The sequence below is a fragment of the Pinus tabuliformis genome, chromosome 9 (genome assembly GCF_031772625.1).
Source record: "Pinus tabuliformis cultivar Carrire ecotype Pingquan chromosome 9, CPIR1, whole genome shotgun sequence".
In the NCBI taxonomy this organism is placed as follows: domain Eukaryota; kingdom Viridiplantae; phylum Streptophyta; class Pinopsida; order Pinales; family Pinaceae; genus Pinus; species Pinus tabuliformis.
Genome location: NC_142307.1, coordinates 836,220,636 through 836,242,090, shown reverse-complemented (window position 1 = coordinate 836,242,090; position 21,455 = coordinate 836,220,636).

The following is a 21,455-nucleotide window of genomic DNA, read 5'->3' as shown; positions in this document are numbered from 1 at the left end:
TCAATGACTAACCAACAAAGGGAAATTAACTTTAGATAAATACCAAGTATTTAGGGTTTTCAAAGGAGTTTTATGGCTGAAATAATGCATTAACAACAAATAAAATATGGCATCAACTCTAAAGAGAAGGGATTAACATCCTACTGAGTCAAGAACCATAAACCATCAAGCATAAATTTAAGTTTTTATAATTTTCCATAAAAAACCCTAGCCCTAACCCTAGGTATCTAGGAAAAATAAAGAAAAAGGAAAAATTTAATAATAAATAAGGTTTATCAACACTAACATGACTAGTTCCTTGTCCTAAATGGGTTGATAGAGTCTTCCAAGGTAAAGATCAATTAGAACAACACTATTGGAGTTAGGGTCATCCACTTTTAAAACCCTAGAGATATTTCTCGTGAGCGTAGATCTTAAATTTAAGGAGTGCACACTTTGAGTTTCTATAAAGATTTCTAGGAGAACATTTTTTTCATGTTATAAATGCACAAGATTTCAAGGTAAATTTAACAATTATATCACGACACAAAATAGAAACCCTACCACACAAATACAAAATGCAAAATATAGAAAATAAGCATTAAACATACATAATTTTCCAAGAGAAACACTTCAATCAATCCTAGGAACATCTCCATGCAAAAATCCGTCTTAAAGAGAACTCACACCATGAAAAGACTACATTTTGGCCCAAAATAGAGATGAGACTAATTCCCACTCTTTTGGAGAAGAAGAGTGGTGAATGTGTAATGATGAAAAGTGGAATGAGGCTTTCTCTATTTATATGAGTACTAACTTGTCTTATTTCCACTAATTTTATGAGAAAATCCTTATAACAACTTTGTTTAAGTGTCCAACATGTGTGGGGTTACAACCCAACCTCAATATTTCTCAAAAACATACAATAAATAGAGAAATAACCCACACATGTGGGGAAATGATATCCTCCACTATGATGTCATCCTCTATAAATACTCAACATGTCACAAGCAAGTGAAAAATGGATCACGAGTGCTCCATACTCTAAGGAAAATCTCAAAGTGCCATGGGTATGCCTCCAAAAGTGCCTCCAATACCATGATATCATCAACAATATTCTCTATGTCACCCTTGTACGACAAAAATGAATTATTTGTCACTATTATGCTCACGTGTGGGGTATATAAGTGATTTTCAAGCACTCCCATGTCATCTCAAAGATAACCAATCATCATCTTATCTCTAGAAGAATCAATGCCCATGAAATAGTGTCAAGGCCAACCTCCTAGCATCTGGGCCCATCTAGACACATCATTAATAAACCCAACACCAAACTGTTAGTAGCTGAATGTTTCAACATATGGGGGTACTCATGAGAATCAAGTACCATGTGGAATCATCTCATAGCCCAACACTCATCTATGGAGGGGAAACATTGCATCATAAAGGTCAAAACTACTCTTCGAACTAGGGTACAATGGCCTTTTCAGTGTTGCAGAAAGGGGGAAAACTCATCTCTCAAGGGGTCTCTACTATTGTGATGAAACCACTTGATATAACCTCTCAATATTAAGTGAAATCAGCAATCATTAGGGATAATAACCATTCATGCATCATAGCAGGCCATACCTAATGTTAGGGGCACAAGAATACTTCACACAAAACTTACCTTAAAATGTTTAACTATATCAGGATATGTAAGCAAGTTACCTCACTTATATTAGGGATGATTAGATCAACAACCCTATTATGTGTTTCCATCCCCCAAAGAGAGTGGGAAGTCCTAGGTTAGCCCATCAATTCATGGGGTGTGTGATAATGATGGTTGCAGAGTGGGAAATACTTTAGGGTAGGTGCCATAGCCATGTGACCAGTTGATGGGACCCAACATCCTGAGTGTATAGATGTAAGGAGGGAGCAATCGTTGTGGTACGAGTTAACCCTTTCTTGGGCTTGCTTTTTCTGCTCTGCTGGTGCGTTGTTCACTTCCTTTTTATTGATATTTATTAGGTGCATAACTTAGGAACCAAAGATCACTTTTGAAAATTTATATTACCCTTTTAAGATGAAGTAATTTCTTACTCATACAAGAGTTCCATTCCTTAGATGAAGCATTAAATGTTTGAGTAACTGGGTGATGGATAATGAGGGGGTAAAGCTCATGCTAGGTTTTTTCCCTATCTCGACCAAATTTTGCATTTTACATTTTTCTTTCATTGTGGATTTTTTATGCTTTTACCTTTATTTTAGCTGTGTTAACCTCTGGGGACAAGTTTCCTGGCCCAGACTTAAGGATGTGGATGAAGGATGCTAATCCCCACAACTAATGACTACCAACCCAAAGAATGGATATGGATAAGAGGGAAAGCTTGAAAGTAGTATGTATGGATTTCCTTGGACACACTACATCAATCAGTGCTCCCGCAATAGTTCCTGTCCTATACCTTAAGTCCTAAAAAAAGGTTCCACTTGACTAGAGTCAAAGACTAACCTCCCAAGTGAAGTAAATGAACAAGAGTATAGTCGAGATCATTTAATCATTTTATTTTCCCTATGATCCATATTAGTATACACATAACATTAAATGAAAGAACATGATTGCAAAATATGCTAAAGTACCTTCTAATAGATGATCCATCATCCTTTAAGAAGACATTGTTAGATGGGAGGGAAATTTGACCTGAGAAATGGGTGGAGGATCATGGCATTATGTTATGTGTTGATCATAGAGGGCTAGGGGCCAACTGGCAGTCCAAAGATGAGAAAAAACTATCCTAGGGGTTACTCTCTTTTGGGTTGGTAGCAAGGACAAAACAATAAAGAGCACATGCTATGGAGAAATGTAGCGTATGTGGAATCCTACACAAGTGTAGACATTATTTGAACATTATGTTTTTTATTGCAACTCATTACATTTACACCTTTATGGAAAGAGTTACAACCATATTAAAGCTATCATGACAATGATCAATATCAAATACCATTTAACTAAGATATTATGTCATAAAATATCAATTAATCACTCCTCATGATTTACTTGAAGAGACCATTATGGATTCACAAATACTCTTCACCTCTTTAATACATAGAAGAGTATGATTATTCCATGTTAAGTTTAAGCCATAGAGAGAAAATTATATTCACATAAAGATCACACTATGATTGGAAATGAGATTTGTGTGTGTAGTTAACAAAAAAGGTTAAAAATAACACTACATCTCTATCCAAGAAGAAATCTATAAATAGTTTATTTTGAAACTTAAAATAACTTATGGGGTAGTTAAAAAACATTGGATACCAAATTGATTTTAATTATCTTATGTCTCTTAAACATGTTCAACAATGCTATTATACACACATGGCTAATGGTTTTCCTTTGATTCACCTCTAGGTAGCCATATCCTTTGCTTCACCTCTAGGTTCTCTATAGGAGACATTATGTCTTTAAAGGCATGTTGACTCTTAATGTCCTATATAGGTCCCTCTTCATTAATGTAATGATCATATATTAGCCATATTCTGGACTTCATTAATGTAATGATCATATATTAGCCATATTCTGGATATAGAATTTTAATTAATGCATTGTGTACTTTTGTTACATTATGTATTACATAAATGATAGAATTATAAATCATGATTTAGTTGAAATTAATAATTAATAAATAATTTGTGAGTTATATAGCATCCACATTTAGGGTATATACGTTTAATCAATGCATTGTGTGCTTTTGTTATATTATGTATGTTATATAGTGAGACATTACACCATGTGATAATAATCCATATATTTATCTCTAATATTGTGGGTTGTGTTATTTTCTATGTAGTTGTGTATATAGTGGATATAGTGAAGGTGCCCAGGGATAACTAAAGCAGACATGCAAGCTTTGCAATACCATAGTTTCGATCCCTAGATTAATATTGTTTATATGCATGATGGATCACTATAAGTCAAATGATGTTATCTATAACTGAACATTCAATATATTAATAAAAATTATATCATCGACTATAGAAGAGGAAAGAAAGGAGGGTTGTGACTCCCTAAGAGAGAAAGATAAGAGTAGGCCAAGGGACCTTAGTAAGGGAGTTAACATGAAATATTGTAAAAATTAATTATGTATTTTATTATTATCTAATTATAGTTAATTGTTTAACTAAGCCTTAAGTGGGGATGAGTGCATGGAGAGATATGTGGTCCCTTCATGCCATGCAATTTAAATTTTTATCTTTATCATGCATGCAAACTATTGAGGTTGTGATTATTATAGTGGTTTGAACTTTGAAGGTTCAAGGACGGTGATTGAAGGGATAATTGATCTAGGTGGATATCAATGACCACCCACCCCTTCCTCTGGCTCCTAATGATTGGATTCCCATCTTGGAAGATTTTCTTCCATTTTTAGGTCCTAAATTTTTGCACATTTTTGAGGTCGTAAACAATGCTTTTTCACCTTGTGATGGATTGCCATTGCCAAGGAATTCCCTATCTTTCATAAATATTGTTCTTTGCATTGAGATACTTCGAATGGGATATTTTACACCCCATATAGAGTTTGTATGTAGAATTTATAACCCCATGAAGTTGATGTATCAATAGACTCCTCCAAGCCCACATTCCTTTTTGCCACTTCATCTCCTAGGGTTAGGGTTTTCAATATTTAGGATTTTTTCCTCTTATAATTTAGTACTTAAAGTTAAAAGGCCATTTGGGCCTCTTGTAATGATAAACATGCAAATGGGCATAGTTGAGACTTCTCTCCCTTTAGAGATAGTTACCACCATTCTAGCTAGTTTTTATTGCTTTGCATTTCATAGTTTTTTACTATTTGATTTTAATATAATTTGGTTCTCCTTGTATTACTGTGGTCTTCACAATGTTTTTTTATTTGTGTTTCCATTCATATTCCTTGTTTTTCATTTCGCTCTCTATACAATCTAGATCAACGGTAGCAAATAAATATGCTCTTTGTTGTTTCTCAGTGCATATCCCTAATGAGGTCGTGGTATGGAGAGTTATGTCTCAAACTAATTTTTCTTGATGAAGACCACTCTTGTTGGCCTAAGTGGCCTCCCATGGTGGATCAAAATAAATATGATGGAGTATGACATCCTATCAAGTTATTTCTCGGGGAATCCCTCACAAACGGAGGAACAAGAAGATGGATAATTTCACCTAAGTCCTTCAACGATTACTAATGGCGATAGAGACATCTTCAATAACCGATCATTTCAAAGGTGCCACACCATTCAAGGTACACATTAAATTTGATTCCTTTGATTGAAGGCAAGATATATGCATAAACATGGAGAAATGGTTAAATCTATTAGAAGAATATTACTCTATTCAGTTTTTTTGGATATCAAAATATCACATTTGTGCTCCTTAAATCCCTTCTCCATGTTAAATATTTGTGGAAAGGTCACCCAGAGAGATGAGAAAAATGTGAGCATATGACATTTAAGACATAATCCACTTGGTTGGATTTTGTTTATGCCTTCAAGAAGGAATTTTACCCTATTGGAAACTATGATGTTTAGTACATGTGATAAAAAAATTTACATTAGGAGAGAGACCAGACAATTTTGGAGTATATAAATATCTCCCATACCTTGGACTCAAATCTAGATATTAGAAACTTTGAGCAATACTATTTTTGAAGTACCATAGTGTCCTACACAAGTACATCCAAACATATATGGATTTCTTGGACATCTTCCCATTAGGAACTATTTATTTATATGTTGTCACAATCTAACAATAATTTAAGCAAAAGGAATAAGCGAGAGTTTGAGTCTGCAAATCCATTGTAATAGAAGCATGGTAAAGGTCACCCTAACACATGGAACAAATAAAAGAGTGAGGATAACCGACCTCAAGACAACCAGTATAAGTTGCAGGAAAAGAAGGGTAATGGGAAATTGAAGGAGGACATTGGAAAGTAGTGTGAGATCGACAAAATCCCTTGGCAAAACATTGATGGATATCACTCAAAATAATCATTGTTGGCCAAGTTGTAAGAGAAAAGAATTCAACGTCGGCTTGGACTTTCATTCATAGCAGAATAAGGGAAAATAGATCACTGATGTAGTACCCAATGTTACCATTGTGATTGCAAATATCCAACCAAAAGAGTGAAAGGAGAATAAGGATTTGGAACATTTATTCATTCATAGATGTGGGTGAAGGGGACTCCAGCAAATTTCTGTGTTAACAATGGTAGCCAAACTAAATTGATATTAGCAAAGGTCATCAAGAGATCGAAGTTGTTGACAATGGCACACCCTAACCATACACCATGGGTTAGTTGAGCTATGGATAAGACATTAACATCAGCCAACAATGTTGACTATACCACAACACCAATTCCTTGAGAGATGAGGTACTATGTGATTATTCCCCTCCCCTTGATGTTTGTCATGTTCTTTTAGGACAACCTTATATGTGGAAACATGATGTTATTTATGAATCTAAGCCTCATAGTGTCATTATTACTTTGGGAGGCCAAATCTACAGGGTACCAAAAATAACTTTCCGCACTGCAATTTCCTTGATTTTGATTTTGATTACCAAGTTAACAAGAAATATGACCTCAAAATGAGAACCTTGGCTTAAAAACCCCTTATTTTTGGGTCTAAAACACCAAAATGAACCCTCAATAAAAAATGGCATTACTAGTAGCACCCTTTTTACAGGTTGGTTAAAATTGTGACTTATTTGAAATTGCAACCTTGACAAGTGATACTATTGTAGAGAAAACCTTAAAATTGAACCTTGAACAAAAAAGTGATGCTACTGGTAGCACTAGTTTTATTTTTGGACTTAACATTATGCCTTAATTAAAATAGCGGGCTTAACCACTAGTACCATTGCAAATTAAAAAATTAAAATCAACTTTGAAATTCAAAATTCAAAAAATATTTATTAATTAATTTAAAAAAATTACATTAAGAAATTAAAATTTAAAAAAAATAAAAAAACCTCGTAAGTACTTAAAAAAGAAAATAAAAGGAAAAAAGAAACATGTTCTTTTAAAAGAAAAAACCAACTATTTTGTTAAAAAATATATTGTTCATATATATATATATATATATATATATAGATATATATATATATACATATATATACATATATATACATATGTATATATATGTATATATATGTATATATATGTATATACATATATATACATATATATATATGTATATATATGTATCTATATATATATATATATATATATATATATATATATAGGAAGCTAAATCTTCATTGATTGACAACAAGATACATAGTTCTATAATAATGTTCGCCGCTGGTCTATCACATAGGAAAACCAAACTAGCAAAAGATCAAAAACCCATTAGTTTGATGTAATTTTAAAACCAAACTAAAGCAGGTCAACACAAAGTTTTTACATCCTTGCAAGTCTCTAGTTGGACTAGCATGTAATCAAATTTTGTCATATAAACTAGGCGAAGATAGTATAAAAGAAATCAAAGGCAACTTAAACATGAAATTTTAAGAGGGGGAAAAGGCTTCCACCTTGATTGGCTTCACAACATTTTTATTTTTGGTTCCAAGATCCAAACCAAGAGTAGAGCCAATGTCTATGCGAGTGAACCGCCCCTCAATATTTTTCAATTGTAATTGGATCTCCTCAAGCATCTATAAAATCTTTCTCTTCGTGGCATTGCGACTAAGAAATACCTTGCCTATGAGCGACTTGATTTTCCAACATAAGTCAATCATATGGAGGTATTGGTTTTCTGACCATACCTCTTCCCAATATCCAACACCAAGTTGACAAGCTCCTCCGTCACCTCTAAATTTGAATGTCCTTGTTGCTCCTACTGAAGATCCTCCTCCATGTTATAGAGATATTGTTGCATTGTCAGTGGAGTTTGGATATGGTACAGATAAGTTAAGGACAAGGCATAAAATCGAGCCCTTGAGCCATATGGAGAGTTGTGACCACCTCCACCTCTTCTACACCTGGCATGTTGTCAGGTCATGGAAATAGTGGGAAGAAATAAGTGTAGAGGTAGAAATGAATAGGAAACCCGAGAGCGAAGAAGTGTAGCTAGGAGAATAATTTGAAGCCACAAGAACAGAACCAAAGGTTTGCTATGTCACCACCAAATTTGGGACACCAACATTGTGTGATGTGGGGAAGGGATGGAAAGCGCAAAGATATGTGATAAGGAGGATCATGAAGAGAGGTTGCTTATAGAGATAATCGAGGGTCAAATTGGGATAAAGAAAAATTGATAACATTTCCATCATGAATCCCAAGGTTCAGAGAGTAGGTATCAACTCATGGTAGATGAACCACACGAAGAAGTGATCGTTCCGCACTAGGGAATATTAGAGTTATTTAAGGCACATTAATCCTCATATGCATGTATGAGTAACACATTAACTATGCTGAGTAGGTTGGTAGACCACGTCCTCCATAGGTGTTTCTTGTGATGATGATGATCATGCTCTCTGCCACCTTTGACACATTAATTAACACCCCCATTGGAAAGAAACTTAAAAACTAAAGTAAAAAACTAAAACCAAATTAAATTTTTTTTTACAAAAATAATTAAGAAAACAAAAACCAAATTTTAAATTAAAAAATTAATTTAGAAACAAATATAATAATAAAATAAAAAAAAGAATGAAATACACATGCTCGCACACCATGTAAACATTGTTGATGTTGTTCCAACCCTCGACGCCCCCGTACACCTCTGCTTCCCTCTCTCCTTCGCACTACCCACTCCCCTTCTCGCCCTCATATAGTGCTATTGTTGCTTATGGATAGCTCATCTTGTGGTGCCCTTGTCCACCTTTGATTCCCTCCCTCCTCTGCCACAACCCACTTCCCTTCCCACCCTCCTACAGTGCTACTGTGGGTGCATACAATCCCACTCATTGAGCTATCCGTGAGCCACAATAGCACTATAGTATGACATGAATGGGAGTCGATGGTGGAAAAAGAGGGAGGGAAGTGAGGGAAAATGGGTGCACTAGGGGTTGGAGCGATGATGATAGGGTAAGAAATGGGGTAAGGGGCGATGTCGGGCATCACTCTCCCCCATAGTTTGTGCATTTCAATATTTTTATTTATTTAAAAGTAAATTTTTTACATTTGTTTTTTAAAATTATTTTTTGTTTTTTAGCTAGTTTTTTTTCATAATAATTTTTTTATATTTTGTTTTTCATTTTATTTTAATTTTTTAAATATTTATTATTATTATTATTATTTTTAATTTGTAATTTTTTTTGGGTGATCAACACTTCATTTTATTTCAAATTTTAAATTTTCCAAAGGGTTATTTTTATTTTCATCTTACTTCTTTTATTTTTCTCCAAAAATTGAGTTTTGTGAAATACTTTTATCTTTTTTAAAAAATGTTTTTTATTTTTTCTTATAGTTATTTTTTTTTAATTAATTTATTTTATTAAAAAAACATTAATAAATAATTTTCTAATTTCGATTTTAAAGTCAATTTAAACTTTTAATTTGTGATGGTATGTACTAGTGTAGTAAGCCTATGATTTCAATTAGCATCGCTTCTCGATTTGAGGGTCAATTTTAAGGTTTTTTTGCACTTGTATCACTTGTTAAGGTCACAATTTCAAAGTCACAATTTCAATCACCCTTCCAAAAAGGGGTGCTACTAGTAGCATCACTTTTTAAAATAGGCATAAAATAACCATTGAATGTGACCTCCAAAAAAACAAAAACTTCATAATGTTCTCATTAAGTTGGTAACTTGTTAGTGCTGAAAGGTCATCTTTTAGACTGAAATTTGTTTCCTCTTCATGGTTCAGTAAAAAGGTAAGTGGAAGGTCACTGCAATTGTCATTGTCTCAACACGTGGCCTCTCTACACAAAAAAAACAAGTGGAAAAGATTGTAGAGAAAGATAGAGATATCTTCACTTCACTTATGAGGGTGCCTTTGCATTGTTAGGTAAAACATTCAATTGATCTGATACTTAATGTTCCTTTACCTAATGGCCTAATATACAAATGCTCTCTTCTAGAGAATGAAGAAATAAAATGTCAAATTCATGAGATCATCCAAATGGGCCATATTTAACCAAAGAAGTACGAGGCATGGTGACTCTATATTGATTATAGAGCCCTAATCAAAATCACCATCAATAATCTATAACCAATCCCATAGATTGATGATCTTCTTAATTAGCTTAAGGATGCAAATTTATTTAGTAAGAATGGTCTAAGGTCAAGTTGGTACCAGGTTCAATTAAATAAACTAATGTATGAAAGACTACCTTCAAGTCTAAAGAAGGTATTTTTGAGTGGTTGATCATGCCTTGTGGCTTGAATAATGCTCCAACAACATTCATGGATGATGGATGATAGCTTGTGGCTATTCACAAATTATTTTATGGTCGTATATTTGGATAACATCCTCACATTCAACATAACTTGAGTAGACCATTTGCAAAAATAATTATTAAATCTTGAGTACATTGCAACAACAGATGCCATTATGGAAAAATGCTCATTTGGCATGCAAAGAATTCAATATCTAAGATACATCATCAATGAGCGTGGGGTGCTTGTTGACTTAGCCAAGGTTCTAGTCATTTTCAATTGGCCACCGCCAAAAAACTCTAATAGAGATTTCTAGGCTTTTGAGCCTTGCTAAGTTTTATCATAGGTTCATGTTGGGGTTATCTCATATTGATTGTCTCTTAAACCAAGTGAAAAAGGGTGGATCTATAGCTAGGTTTTCTTGGTATGAATCAAAATAGAAAGAATTTGAGGATCTAAAATGATGGATTTGCCTCAACACCGATCCTCACTCTTCTATACTTGCAATATCCATTCAATATGGAGACAAATGCCTTTGACTATGCTATTAGTACAATTCTCATTTAGCATGAACATTTCGTGGCCTATCATAGCGAGACACTCCTTGATGTTGTTTGTAGGTATCCCACTGATGACAAGTAAATGTACTCCATTATGTAGGCATGCAAAAAATGAAAGCATTATATGATGGGAAAGGAAATGACCATCCGAATTGATCACAAGCCCTTGCAATTCATGCAAATACAAGGAAATTTAAAAGAATATTGTCATTATAAGTGGTCCACATACTTAAAATAATTATACTTGAACATTAAGTACATGAAGTGTAGCAAAAACCATGTTGCATAATACCTTAGCTGGCCCTTGGTTGTAGTGCTAACCACACTTATTAACTCTCATGGGCATGAGATCTTAGGGTGGCCCCAAGTAAATGGTAATGACCCTAATTTTTCTACTACATATAAAAAATTGAGTGTAGGTAAACAAGTTCCAAACTTTAATTTTTAGGATGCACTTTTGCGCTATTTGGGCCATCTTTGTGTTCCTTCAAGTAAGAGTGTAAAGTTAGTATGGGAGGAATATTATAGCTAGATGGTATGGAACTTCAGTGTGGAGAAGATAGTAGTGGTACTCCAAAAATATTTCTATTGGCCAAAAATCTGATGAGATGTCAATAGGTATATCATATCATGCATTATTTATGCCAACACTAAACATGCCATTAAGAATCAGGGATTGTATACTCTACCTACCCCATACAAACCTTGGAAGTGAATATCCATGGTTCACATGCAAGTTTTTCCCTCCAAACAAGGTAGTGATTGTTTCGTTCTAGTTGTTGATGGATTCTTTAAGATGGCCATTATAGCATTGTGCAAGAAGAGTTTCATAGCAAAATCCAATACGAAGTTGTTATTTGTGTTAAAAAATTATATATTACAGAGCAATGTAACACATAAAATATTGCCGAAATATAAACACAGAAAATGAATAAAACAAGAGAGACACAGATATATGTGGTTCACCCAGTTTGGGCTACATACACGGAGAAACAACCAGTCCTTCTTTTTATATTATCCAGCAAACTGAAGAGATACAACCTACAACAGATCCACTGTAACTCCCTCTTCGCTCTCAAACTCCTCTCTCTTCCTCACGTATAATATCGATCTACATAGAAGCAATACAATTCCCTCATATATAGCGAAGGGTTGCCTTCTAGGGCAAAAAACCCTAAGTTAAACATAACTTCTACCATCAGATCTCCGCCTAATGAACGACCTAGATTGACTACGAAATTACAACATTTTACAAGGCAATTTTACATCTATTCTTAGCTTCGGGGGTGTTGCCCTGATCCCCTTGCTAGGGGGGGGCTCCAGAAAGGTCGTATCCACCCCCCCCCAGACCCCCCTGCAACAAATATTTTACGGGCGGAATTGCCGCCCCATTTCGAACTGGGGTCCAATGCAGTGATACCTTTGAATACAAAAGATAATCAGGCTCCACACCCAACAATATCCCACTTGGAGATTGATTATAACAACTCCACCACTGCTTCATTTGCTAGACAGTGACTCCACTTTGGACTTGACTGTTTCTCATCTTCTTCATCATACTTGAAGACCAATTGAAACTGAGCAAATTCTCAGTTTCTCCCTGGTTACAACTTTTGTTAACATATCTGCAGGATTCTGGCTAGTGTGTATCTTTTCCAGCTTCAACTATCCATCTTCCAATGCTAACCATATGAAATGGTACTTGAGCTATATATGCTTAGTATTGGAATGAAATGCAGAGTTCTTTGCAAGATGTATGGCACTCTGGCTGTCACTGTATAACCTTCCCAACTCCTGTTTTTTACCCAATTCATCCAGAAACCTTTGTACCCAAATCATTTCTTTACTAGACTCTATAGCAGCAACATAATCTGCTTCTGTTGTTGAGAGTGAAACAACACTTTGCAGTTTTGAGACCCAATTGACAGCAGTTCCACCTAAAGTAAACACATACCCTGTTGTGTTCCTCCTATTATCTCTATCACCCGCCATATCTGCATCAACATATCCCTGTAGAGAAATGTTGAACCACCAAAGCATAACGCTTGATTTGTTGTACCTCTCAAATACTTGAGAATCCACTTCACTGCCATCCAATGTTCTTTTCCTGGATTGTTCATGTACCTGCTTACAACTCCCACTGCATGTGCAATAACAGGCCTTGTGCAGACCATTGCATACATTAAGCTTCAAACTGCTGATGCATATGGAACTTTAGACATATAATCCATGTCTTCTTAGGTCTTTAGGAACATCTCCTTACTAAGTTTGAAATGGCTAGCAATGTACTAACTGGTTTTGCATTGTGCATATTAAATATTTTCAACACCTTTTGTATGTAGTCATTCTGAGACAATGTTAATTTGTGATTTTTTCTGTCTCTAGTTATTCTCATACCAAGGATTTGTTTTGCAGCACCCAAATCCTTCATTGCAAATGAGTTTGCCAATTTCCTTTTGAGCACATTTATTTCCTGCATGTTAGAACTTGCAACAAGCATGTCATCTACATACAATAACAATATAATATAGCTGCCATCATTTTGTTTTTTCAGATAAACACAATGATTAGAGTGACATCTAGTATAACCTTGTTCAGACATAAACTTGTCAAATTTTAGATATCACTACCTTGGAGCCTGTTTTGAAGCCATACAAGCTCTTCTTCAACCTGCACACTAGTTTCCCCTTCCCTTTTACCTCATATCCTTGTGGCTGCTGCATATATATCTCTTCCTCCAAATCCCCATGGAGAAAGGTTGTCTTTACATCTAACTGCTCAAGATGCAAACCTTCAACTGCTACTAGACTTAAAATAGTTCTGATTGAAGTCATTTTAACAACAGGAGAAAATATTTCATCAAAATCAATACCTTTCTTTTGTTCAAACCCCTTCACCACAAGTCTAGCTTTGTACCTTTTTCTACCTCCATATTCTTCCTTCAACTTGTAAACCCATTTATTCTATAACGCTGCTTTACCTGCAGGCAACCTGACTAAGTCCTAAGTCTGGTTATGTGCTAAGGAGTCCATCTCTTCTTTCATGGCTTGCTCCCACTTCTTCCTAGTTTCTACCTGCACTGCTTCTTCATAACATTCTCGTTCACTAGAATCAACCAACAATACATAATATAATGAAGGAGAGTATCGTTCAGGGGGTCTCATTATCTTGGTAGATCTTCTAACACCACTTTCAGGTGTTTGAAGTGCTTGTTGCTGTTGTGGTTGTTGTTCTGGCTGTTGATCATTATGATTTTCAGGCACCATCACTTTTCCTGTGATATCGTCAAGCACTGTGTATTCTCTGTTTTCTTTTTCCTGTTTCTTTTCCAACAACTGATTCTTATACAAGACTTTTTCATTGAATATTACATCTCTGCTCCTAATGATTTTGTGATTTTCATAATCATATAAGCGATAACCAAAATCATTAACACCATATCCAATAAAGGTACATTTCTTTGATTTTTCCTCAAGCTTTGTTCTATTTTCTTTATTAATGTGGACAAAGGCTTCACAACCAAAAGTCTTTAAAAAAGAGTAGTTTACCTTTTTACCTATCCATGCCTCCTTTGGAATACCACCATCCAAGGAACTTAAAGGGCCTCTGTTTATTAGATAAACAACAGTATCTACAACATCTGCCCAAAATTGTAAAGGCAATCCTGCATGCAATCTCATGCACCTTGCACGCTCCATGATTGTCTTGTTCATCCTTTCTGACACACCATTTTCTTGTGGTGTTCCTGGAACTGTATTCTCTCTGCGAATTCCATTCTCAGAACAATACCTATCAAAATCTTTGCTGCAATATTCACCTCCATTTTATGATTTGAGACACTTCAACCTTTTTCCTGTCTCATTTTCAACCAAAGCTTTTCATTTCTTGAAAGTATCAAATACATCAGATTTATTTTGAATACAATAAATCCAGGTTTTTCTGGTTGCATCATCAATAAAAGTAACATAATAATGAGAGCCACCAAGAGATGATACCTGAGCAGATCCCCATACATCTGTATGCACAAGCTCTAATTTTTCAATTTTCTTTTCTTTCCCAACTCTAAGGAATCTTACTCTCTTCTGTTTTCCATAAACACAATTCTCACAGAATTTTAAATCAACATGCTTCAAACCTGACAACAAATTTCTTGAGTGAAGAATCTGCATCCCCTTCTCACTCATGTGCCCAAGCCTATGATGCCACAATGTTGTATCTTCTCATGTAGAGGTTAAAGCATTAACAGAATTAGAAATAACATTGCATAAATACAATGTACCAACATTTTCTCCTTTCGCTATTACCAGGGATCCTTTAGTGGCCTTCCAGGTTTTATCTGTGAAAGTAGTTACGCAACCTTCACCTCCCAACTGCCCTGTTGAAATCAGATTTTTCTTCAGATCTAGAACATGCCTTACCTCCTTTAATAGCCATTGATTTCCATTCTGCTGTTTTATGAAAACTATACCCATTCCAACGATTTTACAGGGTTTATCATCACCCAATCGAACTTGTCCAAAATCTCCTTGAACATAATCATGAAAATGTTTCCTATTAGGTGTGGCATGGAATGAGGCCCTTGAATCGACCACCCAGGCATCAATAATATTTTCTAATGAAAGAATCAAAGCATCTTGCAACACATCACTTGTTACATTCGCTTCATGCTTAGTTTCTTGATGCGCGTCTCCTTCTTTTCCCTTCCGAGACTTGCAGTCTCTCTTCAGGTGTCCTTTCTTCCCATATTTCCAGCACACTATCCCCGATCTAGACTTGGATCTGCCTTTTCTTGACTTACTGCGGTATCCTGGGCTCTTTCCTCTTTCCATTTTTCTTCCCTTAGTCTCTATAGTCAAAGCATTACCTGATGTCTCACCAGAGCTTTTCCGTCGCATTTCCTCGCTAAGGATTGCACTGACAACATCATCAAACTTTAAAGTACTAGATCCAGAGACAGAGTTACTAATAGCCATAACTAAACCATTCCAACTTTCTGGAAATAAGCATAGAAATAACAGAGCCCTAACTTCATCATCAAAAGTTACCCCTACAGAACTTAATTGACTTGTAACTGTATTAAATTCATTTAAATGATCAGCAATAGATCCACCTTCTGACATCTTCATATTAAATAAATGCTTCATAAGAAATACCTTATTTGAGGCCGAGGGTTTTTCATATAGTTTGGCCAATGTCAACATTAAACCCTCTGTTGTCGTTTCCTTTGAAATATTAAAGGCTACCGACACCGCTAGGCACAACCGTATTGTTCCAAGTGCCTTTCTGTCGAGAATATTCCATTTTGTGTCTGTCATACTCATCGACTTCTTTGTCTTTCCGCTCAATGGTAGATACAAATCTCTCTGATACAAATAATCTTCCATTTGCATCTTCCACAGCTGGTAGTTTTGGCCGTTGCATTTTTCGACCCTAAACCTACCATCTTCCGCCATTGCTCCCACTCGAACTAGGAACCCTTCTCTCCTGCGAGTTTATCAGCGAAATAGACCTTCGGCTCTGATACTAGTTGTTAGAAAATTATATATTACAGAGCAATGGAACACATAAAATATCGCAGAAATATAAACACAGAAAACGCAGAAAACAAGAGAGACACAGATATATGTGGTTCACCCAGTTTGGGCTACATCCACGGAGAAACAACCAGTCCTTCTTTTTATATTATCCAGCAAACTGAAGAGATACAACCTATAGCAGATCCATTGTAACTCCCTCTTCGCTCTCAATATCCTATCTCTTCCTCACTCAGAATACCGATCTACATAGACACAATACAATTCCCTCATATATAGCGAGGGGTTGCCTTCTAGGGCAAAAAACACTAAGTTAAACATAACTTCTACCGTCAGATCTTCGCCTAATGAATGGCCCAGATTGACTACAAAATTACAACATTTTACAAGGAAATTTTACATCTATTCTTAGCTTCGGGGGCGCTGCCCCTGATCCCCTCGCTAGGGGGGGGCTCCCGAAAGGTTGCAGCTGCCCACCCCCCCTAGACCCCCCCTGTAGCAAATATTTTACGGGCGGCATTGCCGCCCCATTTCGAATTGGGGTCCAATGCGGCGATACCTTTGAATACAGAAGATAATCAAGCTCCACACCCAACAATTTGAGTGTGCTTGGGTTCATTTTGGGCTACCACAAACCATTATTTCAAACAGGGATAGTAGGTTTCTCAGTACCTTCTAGTCTAACTTGTGGTCTTTGATGGACACCAAGTTGACCAAACCAACTGCCTTCCACCCCCAAAAAAAATGCAAAAATAGAGGTGGCTAACAAGATCGTTGTGCATATCATGTGCATGTATAACTCTAAGCATCCACTTATATTGGATTGGATCCTACCATGTGTTCAATATAGCTACAACAAATCCCTCCATAGATTTATTGGCCATATCCCTTTTCACATGTTCTTGGGGTTCCAACCATTGACACCTATTGATGTAGATTTGCTAATTGCATCTATCTAGGAAGAGTCCTCCAATGCTTAGACTGAGATACATAGAGAAAACATTTTTTTTGAATGGATCAAATACATCTAATAATAGATTCATGATATCCTTCAAAAAACCGAATCCAATTACAAAGAATGACATAGTTAGCATTGGTTTCCACATAGGTTTCAAGTTACTAATAAGGGGTGCTTGTGTTTGCAAAAAGAGAACCTCACAAGCACCCACAAAAAGTTTAGATCACTAAGATATGAGACTTACACAATCATAAAGGTTTTGGGTGAGAATGCTTTTGAATTGAGTATTGCCTCTTTCCTTGGTTTGCACCTAATATTTAATGTGAAGCTACTTTGACCATATTTTCCACCTCTGTTCAACACCTTAGAGGTAGTTAAACATTTAGACACTACAAAAATCAATACTGAATGCATTGAGTAGGTTACAATGAACTAAATTATGGACACCATGACAAAGGAACCCATCAATAGAATATATGACTATATTGAATTGTTAAAGCAAGACAACTTCTTCACCAAGACAAGTGGCTCACCAAGACTCAGATTCAACAAAAGTTTCCCCATTGGATGGAGGGTTTTTAAACGTAATGGGGACCATTAATTCTTAAGGGGGGATCATTGATCTAGGTGGATATTAGTGACATCCTACCTATTCCACTTACTCATAATGGATGGTTCTCAACCTTGGTAGTTTTTCTCCAGTTTTTCAAGTCCTAAACTTCTAGTGTGATTTTGGGGCCCTAAATAGTGTTATTTGTCTTTGCAATAGATCGAGGTTGCCATGGCATGCCCAACATTGATTGGAATTGTTCTTCTCAATGAGATATTTCCAAAGGGATATTGTACACCCCAAATGGAGTTTGTATGCGAAAGTTGTGGCTGTAGGAAGTTGGTGTATCAATTAGACTCCTTTAGGCATTCAATCCATTTTCCCATTTCATCTCCTAGGGCTAGGGTGTTTAAGCTTTAGGGTTTTTATCTCTTATGATTTATTACTTTATGAAAACAAGGCCATTTGGACCTCTTGCAAATGAGCGTAACTGAAAAATCTATCTCTTCAGAGATATGCTACCACCAATACAGCTAGTTTGTATTGCTTTGCATTTCATATTCCTTCAAGATTTGATTGTATTAGAATTTTTTTCTCATCGTACTACAATATTTCTCTATATGTGTTTCCATTCATTTAATTCTCTATACTATCCAGATCATTGGTATGAGAGAAATATGCTCTTTATTGTTTCTTTGCTCATGTCCCTGATAAGGTTAAGGTATAAAGAGTTGGATCTCAAACTGATTTTGCTTGGGAAAGACCACTCTCACTAGACCAAGCATCCTCCCATGGTGGATGAAAAGAGAGATGATGAAGTAGGATACCCTATCAATTTGTTGCTCAAGGAATCTATTGTGCGACATAGGAACAAGATGAGGAATACTTTTGTTTAGAGCTTTCGACACTTACCAATGATGGTTGAGGCACCTTCAATGAGCAATCATTTCAAGGGCATCATACACTTCAAGGTACAAGTTAACTTCGAAATTCCTCTGTTTGAATTCAAGATATATATAGATGCTTTAGAGAAATGTTTAAATATGTTAAAAGGTTATTACTCTATAGATTTTTTTTTGAACAATGAAAATATCACTTTTGCAGTCCTTAAGGCTCTTTCTCCTGTCAGATATTGGTTAACATAGATTGTTGATTATTAGTATCTTGCCATATATACTAAACATGATAGTTCTATGTGTTGACGGAAGAAGTTTTTTTTAGACTTCACTGTCAAACCTTCGAATCTCACTGGGAGTGTGAGATAATGGGACTAGACCCAATGCTTTATGCCTCTTGTTTAGTGAATGGTTTCTTATTTATAGATTTATGTATAACAATGAAAAAAGTAAACTAAAATGTACATAATTAAAAGGAAAAAGAAATTATAATACTACAAGTAATCACAAAAACAAAATGAAAGCATGTACATATGTATAATATGTGACAACAATATAATAAACACGAAACAGAATAAAAACTAAAGCAAAACAATTTTGTAAGCAGTGATAAAAGCAGGGTTTCATAAGTTACAAGACTACGCAAACACGTGGTAATTTGCTAAAAAAACTTTACAGAAATTTTTGCCTAAATTGTTCATGAAATGAAGTAAAATACTGGAAAGATTTGCACCCATAAAGATGGCTTAATATGATTGTTTTTTATTAATAAATAAGAGTACAACCTTATATTTGGCTGGTTTGTGCGAGAACTATTGGCCAGAATTCAATTCAAAGCATTTATGACAATGCCAAATCATACAAAACAACAATTAAGAATGCTCGTGGGACATTATGATATAATTTAATCAACTCTAGCTTTTTCTACAATTTTTTTTAGCTATTAGCATAGACATTCAATGCTAGACTTTTGATCAACATAAAGAAATGCAAGAAATAATGATAACCTGAAAGATCTCAAAAGCATAAGATGAATTTGCTCTACACCTTCTCATTCCTTTGAAGAAGTCTACTACAACCATACAGCCAAATAGGTCAGCCTCTTGTACTCATAGAATAATTAATCAGAGGAAAATAATGATAACTTTCATAATTCGTGCACATCTCTCCTCACACTTTTCTCCCTTTTCTTCATTGTCTTCTTCCCATTTGTATCCACTTCAAACAATTAAAGAAGCTAATTGTTTCGAGAGTTAGTTTCTTTTTGTTTTAATTCTTTTCTAACGTGTTATATTATCATTAGGAAAGGAGATTTCTAAAAGACTTATGTTTAAAATTTAAACAACTTTTATAAATGAGTTTTGGTAGGTGGTCCTGCTCATTATATTTCATGAAATTAGTACCACTCTGGTGACTTTGGACGTAAACATGTGCATATGTTCATCCATACAAAAAATGAACAACATAATCATCCTCTATCAACCATGAAAATTCCTCGATGTAGCTCCCAAAAACACATGTCATCTACAAAAAAAAAATAAATAAAAAAAATGCTATGACAGCTGAACTATATCCTCTTTTATGCCTGTCAACATATATGTCATCAAATACAAAAATAAACTTAGCAACATGAACATCAAATTATGTAAACCTTGTATCTCCTTAAAAGCCAAAATATATATATATATATAAGTACTGTACAAAATATGAGAGCCCAGAGAGTTGAAAATAGAATGTAATGCACCCTAATATGCATATAACATATGACCCAGAAAAATAAAACTGTAACTCAAGTTAGCTCAAAATATGAGCGGTGTCCATCTCCTATTATTGTGTGATTATCTGCTATGAAAACTCATTATGTGCGGCCATAATATATATACGCAAATAATCTTTAGCAGGTAAGTGCATGCATTGAGCAAAGCATGTCGAGTCTTAGAACACGGTTTTTTCATGTAAATGTTGGACACATAGGGAAGCGGTGAAAATATGGGGAGAGGAAAAGCTCTTGCAAATTAAGAAAAATGACTGTTTTAAAGTATAAAATATCATATCACCAAAAAAAAATATGAGAATTAAAGACCATATAGTATTCAAAACCATGAAACAACCTTTTAAAATGTAGTCAATCATGCTCTTTTAAATAGAATGCGGAGGCAAAGATATCCCTTAATGGTCATTCAAGTCTCACATTAGCTTTACATTGATAATCTTTTACATGAGCAATGAAAGAATATGAATACATGCCCCAGATCGAAGCTAGACTGTCTGAGTATTTTTGCAGAGCCGTGGAACCATGTTCCAAAACTAATAATAGTTCGATGGTGACCTCTAAAGTTCTATGATGTTGCTATCACGAATCAAAATTAGAATGAGGGCAGTGTAATTGAATGTTAGGAGGAAAAGTAATGAGTCTGGAGAAATGGTTAATTTATATTGAAATCCTTTGAATGGAATGGCCCTTTTTGTCTTATTGCGAAGGAGGAGCCAATGATACTGAGCCTGGTAAATTATGTTAGCACATAGTCAAGTCAAGGAAAGGAACATGAATACAACATGAATACAAGGGAAACATACTAAAGGCCCTATACTAAAACATACAGTGCTTAGAGAACACAAGAAAATGGGAAGGAAAAATGG